Raw genomic sequence first — 10,423 nt, 5'->3', positions numbered from 1 at the left:
TTTCATAAAGCTACTTAGCTGGTTGAAATTTGAAAACAATCATCGGTCACGTCAATTAAATTTTGACACATTTTATTGTCTCTAAAATTATATTCAATAACACGGACAAATTTTAGGTTTTAATTAATATATTTTTTAATTTGAGGTAATTATTTTTTAACTTGAAAATATATTTTTGATAACTAATTTCATACTTTTACTCATTAACTTTTATGTAATCTAATATAATCAGTAACCACTATCCCCTATAGTAACTTTATGCTTATACCTTTCTAAGGTGGAAACAAAAAAAATTGTTAGATGTATTTGAATTTGATAAAATTATTTAGGCCACACTGACTATATTTATTTGTTTTTTATTGGAATCGGAACATGGTTTGGTGAAAATCATAAGTGAGAACTTTTGGGTATGAAATCTAAAAAATTCCTAAGTCTCACATAAAATAGTTTTGAAAAATCAACTCTCAAGTCCCACATTGGAGAGATGAAGAATTGGAAAAAATTCTATGTTATAAATAGATGTCTTCTCCCATCGTTATAACCCGTTCCAAGTTGAATGCGTTTTCCTTCAATCTTTTATTTTTCCCTCATATTTTTCGCCGATGCATTTCCAGCAAACTTCTCCCACTTTCTTCCTGTGACACTAAGAATTGGCATAGTAGCCATATTGTGGGAATTTCAAGAATTGACACTAGTAGCCATATTGTGGTGGGTGTATTCGAGATTGATTCTTACAGTGCAGTAAGAATTCGATAACAGAGATCTGTGTTATTTAATCCTGGGGGCGGCGTAGTTGATAGTCTGCTTGCACAATTTGGGCAGTGCCACGAAACATGTTAAAGAGAGTGATCTGGTCGTGACTCAACCAGTAAATATTATTTCATGCCATTTAGAATTATTGCATGTTATAGTAACAATAGAATCCTTTAAGCTGAGTGATACAATTTAGAGACTATACTGGAAAATTCTAACGTTAGTAATAATAATAATAATCCACTCTCTTGTTTTTTCCATTTTGTATTCTCTAAAATCCATCTCTCACTTCTATTAAATATTGGCTTAAAAGAAAAAGAGAATGATGTGGCCAAGTGAGTGGCTATAGTGGAACCTTTTTTGTAGCCAATGAGAAGAAGAGGTTGTGGTGAAACATCTTTGTTTTTGGCCATACAATCCTCAAGGCTTTGGCTATAAATAGGAATGCTCCAAGCCATTGTAAGATACACCAATATTCTAGCCTTAGTGCATATTCTCTCTTCTTCTCTTGTTCTAATATCGTGAGGAATATTTTAGTGTTTAAGATATAAGTGAGTGAGAGTGATATTGGGTGTACTTAGGTTTTGGGAAGTGATTGATTGAACTTGTAATTCTCTTTTATCATAGTGATAATATCATTGTTGCTCTTCAACCATGGACGTAGGCAAATTGTTGAACCATGTTAATTTCTCAGTGTCATTTTCTCTATTTAAATTTCCTCATGTGTCTTCCGCTACAACAAACTGGTATCAGAGCTCGTAGAGCTCTTGCATGCCAAGTCGAACAATCTAAAAGAAAATTCTTAGTATGCTATGTGTTTGTAGCATTATCTGATCTTACACACCAGAAAAGAATTGTTCTTGTTACTGGAAAGGTATAATAGTGTGAAAGTGCATGTCTAGGAAAGTTCTGTCTTATAAGCGTGTCTGTTAAGACCCACCTCTCTTTCCTGGGAGCTTTCCTAGTGTACGTTCATGGACTACGATATTGTTCCGGTATATGATTATCATGGCGAGTGCTAAATTTGATTTGGAGAAATTTAATGGAGAAAATGATTTCAACCTATGGCGATTGAAGATGAAGGCTCTACTAGTTCATCAAGGCTTGGGAAAAGCCTTGGAAGGTAGAAACAAGTTACCACAGAGCTTGACCGAGGACGAGAAGGATGAAAACCTGGAAAAAGCACATAGTGCAATTTTGTTGTGCTTGGGAGATGAAGTTCTACGAGAAGTGTCAGATGAAACTACAGCTGCTTCATTATGGTTGAAGCTGTGTTATAAATAGATGTCTTCTCCCATCGTTATAACCCGTTCCAAGTTGAATGCGTTTTCCTTCAATCTTTTATTTTTCCCTCATATTTTTCGCCGATGCATTTCCAGCAAACTTCTCCCACTTTCTTCCTGTGACACTAAGAATTGGCATAGTAGCCATATTGTGGGAATTTCAAGAATTGACACTAGTAGCCATATTGTGGTGGGTGTATTCGAGATTGATTCTTACAGTGCAGTAAGAATTCGATAACAGAGATCTGTGTTATTTAATCCTGGGGGCGGCGTAGTTGATAGTCTGCTTGCACAATTTGGGCAGTGCCACGAAACATGTTAAAGAGAGTGATCTGGTCGTGACTCAACCAGTAAATATTATTTCATGCCATTTAGAATTATTGCATGTTATAGTAACAATAGAATCCTTTAAGCTGAGTGATACAATTTAGAGACTATACTGGAAAATTCTAACGTTAGTAATAATAATAATAATCCACTCTCTTGTTTTTTCCATTTTGTATTCTCTAAAATCCATCTCTCACTTCTATTAAATATTGGCTTAAAAGAAAAAGAGAATGATGTGGCCAAAGAAGTGGCTATGATGAAACCTTCTTGTGGCCAAGTAAAATGAGTGGCTATAGTGTAACCTCTTTTGTAGCCAATGAGAAGAAGAGGTTGTGGTGAAGCATCTTTGTTTTTGGCCATAGGATCCTCAAGGCTTTGGCTATAAATAGGAATGCTCCAAGCCATTGTAAGACACACCAATATTCTAGCCTTAGTGCATATTCTCTCTTCTTCTCTTGTTCTAATATTGTGAGGAATATTTTAGTGTTTAAGATATAAGTGAGTGAGAGTGATATTGGGTGTACTTGGGTTTTGGGAAGTGAGTGAAGCACTTGAGTAAACTTGTAATTCTCTTTTATCATAGTGATAATATCATTGTTGCTCTTCAACCATGGACGTAGGCAAATTGTTGAACCATGTTAATTTCTCAGTGTCATTTTCTCTATTTAAATTTCCTCATGTGTCTTCCGCTACAACAAACTGGTATCAGAGCTCGTAGAGCTCTTGCATGCCAAGTCGAACAATCTAAAAGAAAATTCTTAGTATGCTATGTGTTTGTAGCATTATCTGATCTTACACACCAGAAAAGAATTGTTCTTGTTACTGGAAAGGTATAATAGTGTGAAAGTGCATGTCTAGGAAAGTTCTGTCTTATAAGCGTGTCTGTTAAGACCCACCTCTCTTTCCTGGGAGCTTTCCTAGTGTACGTTCATGGACTACGATATTGTTCCGGTATATGATTATCATGGCGAGTGCTAAATTTGATTTGGAAAAATTTAATGGAGAAAATGATTTCAACCTATGGAGATTGAAGATGAAAGCTCTACTAATTCATCAAGGCTTGGGAAAAGCCTTGGAAGGTAGAAACAAGTTACCACAGAGTCTGACCGAGGACGAGAAGGATGAAAACCTGGAAAATGCACATAGTGCAATTTTGTTGTGCTTGGGAGATGAAGTTCTACGAGAAGTGTCAGATGAAACTACAACTGTTTCATTATGGTTGAAGTTGGAAAGCATGTACATGACGAAGTCACTCACTAACAGGCTGTATTTGAAGAAAAGAATATATACTTTTCAAATGCAGGAAAGAAAGCCCATAAAAGATCATATGGATGAGTTTAACAAAATTATTCTGGATCTAAAGAATATTGATGTTAAAATCGAAGATGAAGACCAATAAATTCTTCTACTATGTTCCCTTCCAAGTTCTTATAAGCACTTCATCGACACCATGATGTATGGTCGAGAAGATCTAACCTTAGACGAAGTAAAGGCGGCGTTGCACTCAAAAGAACTGAAGAAAAGAGTATCATATTCGAGATCTGAAGGCTCAGGTGATAGTCTTTTTGCCAGAGGAAGAACAGAGAGGCAAAATCAATTTGGTGAAATAGGGAAATCTAGGTCCAAGTCTAAAATGAAACCTAGAAAGTATAAATGTTTTCATTGTCACAAGGAATGACATATAAGAAAGAATTGTCTAGAGCGCAAAAGAAAGGAAAAAATTTATGAATATGGAGATGCAACTGTAGCAAATGATTATGATAGTGCAGATGCACTAATAGTATTAGAGCACGATTCAAAAGATGAATGGGTACTTGATTCTGAATGCTCATATCACATGTGTCCCATTAAGGATTGGTTTTCAACTTACCAACCCTTAGATGGGGGCAAGGTCCTTTTGGGAAATAATGCTCCCTTCAAGGTCATTGGCATCGACACAATTAGGATCAAGATGCTCAATGGAATCGTAAGGACGTTGACAGATGTAAGACATGTTCTAGAATTGAAGAAAAATCTGATTTCCTTGGGAACACTAGATTCAAAAGGTTATAGCTACAAAGGTGAAGGTGGAGCTATAAGAATATCTAAAGGCGCTATGGTTGTAATGAAAGGAAAGAAAAAGAATAGTCTCTACATGCTACAAGGAAACACAATCACGGGTGTTGCTGCTGTCTCATCAACAAGTGATTATGATGTCACCAAATTGTGGCATCTAAGAATGGGTCATGTTAGTGAAAGAGGCCTAGCCGAGTTGGCCAAGCAAGGATTGCTATGTGGTCAACAAGTCGGGAAGGTAGACTTCTGTGAACATTGCATTTTTGGGAAGCAATGTCGAATAAAATTCAACAATGCAGTTCATCGAACAAAAGGCACGTTGGATTATGTACATTCTGACTTGTGGGGTCCTTCCCAAGTACCTTCTCATGGTGGTAGGAGATATATGCTAACTTTCATTGATGATTATTCAAGGAAGGTTTGGATCTTCATTTTGAAATATAAAAGTGAAGCATTTATCAAGTTCAAACACTGGAAAACCTTGATCGAAAAGCAAACTGAGAGGAAGATCAAGCGATTGAGAACTGATAATGGCCTAGAGTTTTGTAGCAGAGAATTCGGAAACTTTTTCAAGGATCATGGTATTGTCAGACATTATACTGTGAGGCACACTCCTCAACAAAATGGACTTGCAGAACGGATGAACAGAACCTTACTTGAAAGGACAAGGTGTATGTTGTCAAATGCTAGATTGCCAAAACAATTCTGGGCGGAAGCTGTCAATACAGCTTGTTACTTGATCAACAGATGTCCATCAACGGCTATTGACTTTAAAACTCCAGAAGAGATGTGGTCGGGTGTTCCTGCAAATTATGATAATTTGAGAATATTTGGTTGCCCTACATATGCTCATAACAAAGAAGGAAAACTTGATGCAAGAGCATTGAAATGCATTTTTCTTGGATATCCTGATGGTGTAAAAGGATATAAGTTGTGGTGGCCAGAGAAAAGAAAATGTATTATCAGTAGGGATGTTACTTTTAATGAAGCTGAAATGCTAAAGCCTCATAAAGAGTCTTCAAGTGAAAACAAAGACCCTAGTATCTCGGAGAAGGTGGAGTTTGAGGTGGAGCCAACGAAGGAAAATACATTTGATCAAGAAGAAGAAGTTCATGATGCATCTACTAGTAGTGATGTATCCCAATTGCAACATTATCAGTTGGCTAGGGATAGGCAAAGGAGACATATAAAACCTCCTGAGAAATATGGTTATGCTGATCTGGTGTCTTATGCTCTAAATGTTGCTGATGATATCAGCAATTGTGAGCCACAATCATATGAAGAAGCTATCAACAATAAAGAAGCTTCCAAATGGATTTCTGCCATGAGAGAGGAAATTGAGTCTCTTCATAAGAATCATACTTGAGTTCTTGTGAAACTACCAAAGTCTGAAAAGGTTGTTGGATGCAAATAGGTCTTAAAGAAGAAGGAAGGAATTCCTGGAGTTGAAGATGCAAGATTCGAAGCGTGATTAGTGGCCAAAGGTTTTACACAAAGAGAAGGAATTGATTTCAATGAAGTTTTCTCCCCTGTGGTAAAACATAGCTCTATTCGCATCCTACTTGCCATTGTAGCTCAATTTGATATGGAACTTGAGCAACTAGATGTCAAAACAGCATTCTTGCATGGTGAGTTGGAGGAACAAATCTATATGAAACAACCTGAAGGATTTGAAGTTCAAGGGAAGGAAGATCATGTTTGCTTACTGAAGAAATCCTTATATGGCTTAAAACAATCTTCTAGACAGTGGTATCGACGGTTTGGCGGTCTGACACCTTCATGCTCAAAAATGGCTATTGTAGAAGTGAGCATGATAGTTGTGTCTACTACAAGAAGCTTGCAAATAAGTCATTTATCTATCTCCTTCTTTATGATGATGACATGTTGATCGCATGTTTCATACCATACTGAGCTGCCTAGCTCCAAGACTTGTAGTGGAGCCTCTTAATTTTCCTAGCCTATGGGGAATACAAGGGGGAATCCTCACAGTCAGATAGCTATGAGTGAAAGAAGAAAGAGAGTTTCGAGTTTACCGTAGCTACTTCTTCCCCTAGCATGACTTTCCCGGTTGGGGAAGATAAAGAAGTTCCCCTCCAATCCAAAACTTATTAGTCGAGTAGTAACCCCCTCTCCTGCACCTGCACTTCAGAGATTGATTGGTTGAACCAGGAGTCTCATCCCCCTATAAAATACCTAAGAGTTAGTTATTGTTATGACCAGCCGAAAACTGGTCCTCTAGATGCCTTCTAACCGTCCTTTTAGCCTATTCCCGCTTATGCTTACTTCATGGCTGATAAGCCTACAGACGCTTGACGCCCCGGAATAGCCTTGCTTTCACGTTCCCCCTCTTTCCTTAGATCAGGTTAGCGCTTATGCTGCTTTACGCAACTATATTCAATCCATTGAGTAGAGAGGGCAATGGAATCAGTCGTCATCCTTCGCTCTTGTGGGACTCGAATCCACTACATAGGCTTTTTTTTCCTTGTTCTACCGAGATGAACTAAAGAGCGTGAAGGTATTTAACCAAGCCAATGGAGCTTGCCTGGTCTTTCTCGCCTTTCACCGAGTCTGGGATCGATCCCATCTACCATTTCGACAGGAGATTAGATTAAACAAGTGCTTTTTCCTCCAACCTTGAGCAATTCGTGTGAACAGATTCAGGTGCGTAGCCTTTTTCCACTATGCCTATCGCCTTGAGCTGGCACTCCTAACCTAAACCATTTAACCGGCACTCCTCCCCTTTCTAGTCTACTTGCCACTTCCGACAACAGCTAAATCTATGGCACTTGCCTTGGCTTATTCCCTCGGGTACTCCCCCTTTTTTTAGAATAAAGTTCAAGCATCATCCTATTAAGTAAGGTCTTGGCGTGGCCGCTCTTTTAAGGTAAGCTTTCTTTCTCATCTCTCGTTTCAAGTTCGAATGTTTTTCTGCTTTCTTAACTGTACGAATACGAATAGGAAGCTTGGTAGCTCTGCCAAAAAGGTAGTGAAGATCTTAGCCTGAGAATAAAAGTGATTGTTAACCGGCTTCGCGAAATCCTTTACCTTTAGGCTTACTCGTGGCTAGGCACCTGCCTTCTCCTCGATCAACTATCTACCTCTGAAAAGAGAAGCATTAATTCATAAATGTAGTTGCGTTCGTTCTCTTTGAAAGTAGATCTTTGCTTTGTTGAACCTCTTTTTCGGACGTGAAGGGATTTCCTCCTCTTCTATTAAAGGACTAGACAGCCAAGGCAGGGAAGAAAGCTCATGTCAGAAATAAAAAGTTTAAAAGCTCAATTTAGCTCAGAGTTTGAAATGAAGGACTTAGGAGCTGGAAGGAAAATTCTAGGAATGGAGATTTAGAGAAATAGAAAAGAAGGGACGCTCTCTCTATCACAAAAGAAGTATATTGAGAAAGTGTTGGAACGATTTGGCATGTAAAATGCTAAACCAATCACTACTCCATTAGCGTCTCATTTCAAACTTTCGATGACCTTGTGTCCACAAACTAAGAGCAAAAATGAGGACATGTCAAGTGTACCTTATGCTAGTGCAGTCGGCAGTCTTATGTATGTCATGGTATGCACTAGGCCAGATATTGCACAAGCAGTAAGTGTGGTAAGTAGGTATATGGCAAGTCTTGGTAAAGTTCACTAGAAGGCTGTGAAGTGGATTATGCGCTACCTAAAGGGTACTACAGATATTGGCTTATTGTATGGAAAAGTCAAAAATGTTGGAAGTAAGGTCATCGGATATGTTGACTCAGATTATGCCAGAGATTTGGATAAGCGAAGATCACTCACTGGATATGTCTTTACACTGTGTGGTTGTACTGTTAGTTAAACACTACAATTAATTGTTGCTTTATCTGCAACTGAAGCGGAGTACATCGCAATAACAGAAGCTATAAAGGAAGCCATTTGGGAGAAAGGTCTAATTGAAGAGTTGGGTATACAACTAGAAGAAACAACCATCTACTGTGATAGTCAAAGTGCTATACATCTCACAAAAACCAATATATCATGAAAGAACTAAACATATTGATGTTCGAATGCACTTTATCAGAGATATCATTGAGAAAGGAATTGTTAAAGTGGAGAAAATACCCAGTACAAATAATCTTGCTGACATGATGACAAAGCCAGTCCCAACAACGAAGTTCAGACATTGTCTGGACTTGATTGATGTCCAGAATCTCTAGTGGGCATGAAGAAGAGCAACATGAAAATAGTTATGATAGTCTTTTAGCCAAGGTGGAGATTTATTAAATATTGGCTTAAAAGAAAAAGAAAATGATATGGCCAAGTAAAATGAGTGTCTATAGTGGAACCTTTTTTGTAGCCAATGAGAAGAAGAGGTTGTGGTGAAACATCTTTGTTTTTGGCCATACAATCCTCAAGGCTTTGGCTATAAATAGGAATGCTTAAGCCATTGTAAGACGCACCAATATTCTAGCCTTAATGCATATTCTCTCTTCTTCTCTTGTTCTAATATTGTGAGGAATATTTTAGTGTTTAAGATATACTTGAGAGAAAGTGATATTGGGTGTACTTGAATTTTGGGAAGTGAGTGAAACACTTGAGTGAACTTGTAATTCTCTTTTATCATAGTGATAATATCATAGTTACTCTTCAACCGTGGACGTAGGCAAATTGCTGAACCACGTTAATTTCTCGGTGTCATTTTCTCTATTTAAATTTCTCCATGTGTCTTCCGCTACAACAACTTCAAAAATTCAATTTCACAATTCACTTGTCACACATACTTTTTTACATAAAAATTTCTTCAACGTCCAACTTAGTTGATGTCTCTGATTTTTTACTAGATATGTAAAGAAAACAATGAACTGGATTCAGCTAAGGTGAGGATATGAGATCAGGTGGTAACATTTATTTATGTGCATCAAGTGATGGAATGGTAGAGTGGAGACTTATTACATGACACATGCAAGCACCATGAGTTTGTCATATCCATTATTTGGATGTCACACTCTGCTTCCCTGTAATTGGGAGAAAACAAAGGGTTCAAACCCCTACATATTAAGAAATTGTAGAGCAATGAAGGAAAGTGACACAATAATGTAATATGAATCCAAAAATCCATTATGGTCCTAAATCTACCACCCCAGCCACAATGGGTCTACGGATATAGCTGGAATACGGATTGAGCCTAGCTTGGCATTTTCAATCCTCTGCACTGCACTTTAAAAGAAACACGTTTTACGCATGATTTGGGGTGTTGAAAGCATGTCAATTTCTACATGATTCTATGGTACAAAGTTTGTATAAAATGTGAATATTGTATTAAGTAATCAACAATCAACATAAAACTTTCTTGAATTTCTATTATGTCGATAAAGATTGAATGTCCAACTAATTTGTGATAGCACAAAGTTAAATGCAATATGTTTTAATTTTAGAAATTGAAAATCAAATTAATAGTTCAAATTATGTTTCGGGTATATGATACACACTCTTAAAATGTATATCATTTTGGATCAATCCATAATAAACACATTCCAATGGGTCGAGTGTGTTAGGCTCGACCAGCACAAAGGAAAATCAGGTCAAGTCCGACAGACTAACCTGAAGGTCACTTGACAACAGCACCAGATAGCCATAATACAAACAACTTACCATGTACAGCACTGCTTGTGCTACATTGTACCCTCTGTCATGTTATATTTCACATGATGACCATGTTATCACCGGTTAGTCACATGTCATCACTTCTAACAATGACAGCCCAAATAATTGAAATCAAAGATAAAATTGAAATTAAAAAATATGGATAAATATGTTCTACAGAATGCCACATAGGACACCTAGCATTAGTTTTTCTAATTACAAAGAAATATTACCCAGTGCAGCAGTGCTTAAATTTGAAAAGATCCATTTCGAAAGTAATGCAGCTTAGACATTTTTGTGAGCTGGATGAAAGTTCTAATGTATTCCTAGAAGATATGAGATTGCTAGTTAAAAATCGGCTTAATCCAAATTTGATAATGACGACTTCGTAAGCCT

This window comes from Lupinus angustifolius, unplaced genomic scaffold, assembly GCF_001865875.1.
Source record: "Lupinus angustifolius cultivar Tanjil unplaced genomic scaffold, LupAngTanjil_v1.0 Scaffold_313_24, whole genome shotgun sequence".
Lineage (NCBI taxonomy): Eukaryota > Viridiplantae > Streptophyta > Magnoliopsida > Fabales > Fabaceae > Lupinus > Lupinus angustifolius.
The sequence above is the reverse complement of the archived record's forward strand: the minus strand, read 5'-3'. Positions refer to the sequence as shown.